This window comes from Sinocyclocheilus rhinocerous, unplaced genomic scaffold (assembly GCF_001515625.1).
Source record: "Sinocyclocheilus rhinocerous isolate Xijiao unplaced genomic scaffold, SAMN03320098_v1.1 scaffold742, whole genome shotgun sequence".
Classification (NCBI taxonomy): domain Eukaryota; kingdom Metazoa; phylum Chordata; class Actinopteri; order Cypriniformes; family Cyprinidae; genus Sinocyclocheilus; species Sinocyclocheilus rhinocerous.
This window is the reverse complement of record NW_015641116.1, coordinates 1,654,067-1,656,732: the sequence shown is the minus strand read 5'-3', so window position 1 is coordinate 1,656,732 and position 2,666 is coordinate 1,654,067.

The following is a 2,666-nucleotide window of genomic DNA, read 5'->3' as shown; positions in this document are numbered from 1 at the left end:
AAAATGTAAACCTGCTTATTTTTAAAGGTTTAAAGTTTGGTGCAACATAATTATTAGATAAACCTTGATTTAATCTAGATTTAAAATTAATCATTGCAAACCATTTAGCTATAATTGGAAAAAAAATAAAAATAATGCACATAGGCCTGTCTGAAGTGGGCAAGCGGCAATAGGCCTAATGATCATTTAAAATATAATTTGAAGAAGTGTTTCTTTCACAAAATGATCATTGTATATATAACTATAAAATATACTAAATTTTTCTCCCTCTTCACCAGGCACTCATGTCACTTTCATTTCTTTCGGGATAAATTAATGGATTCACGTGTTGTAAATCAGTCTGTAGGCCTATATCGCACATAGCCCCTACATTTAGCGATCAACTATGCATATTATAAACTTAACATTTAACGTACAACATTTTTTTTCTATAAAATTATTTTGTTACTCTTAGTTATAAAGGATGATAGCACAACCTTTTTGAATGACTGTCTTCATGAGTTTGTCTGCATCCATATTGCATGTTTCCTCTCACTTGTAAAGTATGCTAGCAGTTATTTCTTCTAGTTCTTTCAAAGCAGTTCTTTCTGCGTTTCCACTCACATATTTTTAAATCGGTTTCATTGAGGTTCCAAATAATAGCTCATTGGCTTAGATATAACACCTAGAAGCATATATTTTTATGCACACATGCAAAGTATGATGCAGCTGTTATTTCTATGAAATTCTGCTGTCTTTGCTATTCTGTTACTAATAAAATAGTTTTTTTCACTGCTTGTCCTATTTTGGCACAATTCCTAAATTGAACTTGAATAGTTTTACTAAGGGCACCCAAATCACATGAAATTGAACTATGTCACACATATTCTACCTGCCTTCCTGATATAACTAATCATAATTAATCATAATAGACACTAATTTGGCAAAAGAGCACTAATGAATTGTTTAAGACTTGAAGCTAAAAGTTGAGGACTTGCAACTCGACTTGGACTTGCCTGTCTTGACTCAGGACTTGACTCGAGAATTGAATGCAAAGACTCGAAACTTACTTGTGACTTGCAAAACAACGACTTGGTCCCACCTCTGGTATCTCTTATCACTTCAGACGTTTGTTCTATTCGACCGTAAGTGCCCTGTGAAGTGGACATCACTATTCCGGCATGATTCCAGTTCGCATTTGAATGTTCCATTCAAAGGGCATTAAAGGGTGCGAGACGTGAATTTAAATTGTATTTATTTACAGAGGTATATTTTGTCACACTTCGTACTTCTCTAGTAAGTTTCGTCTGTGTGTGAAGACGCTGCAGACCGTGGTGTAGGAGATGGTCCTCACTGCAGAACACAAGATCCAGGGGGCTGGTTGGATCTAATAATAGCATGTTATATAAAAGAGATATGTGTCCTCCACTTTTACTTGGTTTAGTCATACATTTCTCCAGATTAGTTAGTTCTGGCTCAGCAAGTCCTTGTCCTCGGGCAGTACGTATAAAACTACTAATTTGCAAATATTTATAATAATGTTTTTTAGGGATTTTGAACTTGTCAATAATATCAGCAAATGACATTAGAACACCATCTTTGTATAGGTCTTTAACTTTCCCCACACCATTCTCAGCCCAGAGTCGAAAACCTAAATCCTTTCGACCAGGTATAAATTTTTCATTCCCCCATATTGTGCTAAATAATGATAAAGACTCTTTTTCCTTTAGATAAGTTCGTACTTGCCCCCAGACCTTTATCACGTTCAGCACTATTGGATTAAATGATACTGTACTCAAACTTTTCTGTAATGTTTTTATATTGGCTGAATAAAGATACAAGTTAAAATGAATCTTAGATTTCACAAAGGAATTTTCTATTTCTAGCCACTTAGGAGGAGCGTTTGTCGAAAAATGGAACATTAACGCCTTTAACTGGGATGCCCAATAGTATAATTGAATATTTGGTAGTTTTAATCCTCCCCTATCATATGACAGGTAAAGCAAAGATGTCCGGACTCTTGGGTGTTTATTATTCCAAATGAACTTGATAAACATTCTTGGTAGGTTAGTAAACAATGAAGTAGAGGGGGCACCTTACATATACTTAAACCTACCCGTCTCCACCCCGTGATCCCTAAACCCACCCATCTCCACCCCTAAACCTACCAATCTCCACCCCCTTAATATGGATTCAACCACACCCCCTGGATCTTGTGTTCTGCAGTGATGGGCTACTGGGGTGTAGCGCAAATCTGTGAATGAATGTTCTGAAGTGAAGTAAACCTAAACGGATTTCCCGTGCTCAGGGAGTAGGGAGCAATGAACACTGTAGGGACCATGTCAATTGGAACACAGTTCATGCATGGAAATAATCAGTGTATCATTCGATCATTCGTTTTTTTATTTAATATTGAAAGTAGAAAAATTAGAAAACGCTCCTTTTTTGTTTTTTTGTTTTTTTCCAAAAAACGAAAAACGAAAATTCAGCTTAAATTTTCGTTTTTCGGTTTGTTTCTCACCAAACCCTCAGTATACCTTCAGAATGCTTGGAATATACGCCACGAGAAGCATAGGATTATTTTACGACAGATATGCATCCGCTTAAAAAAAATAAAAAATAAAAAAATAAAGTCACCATTCTCTGCCATTAAATTGGCAAGTGCGAGCAGGACATTTTTGTGTTAT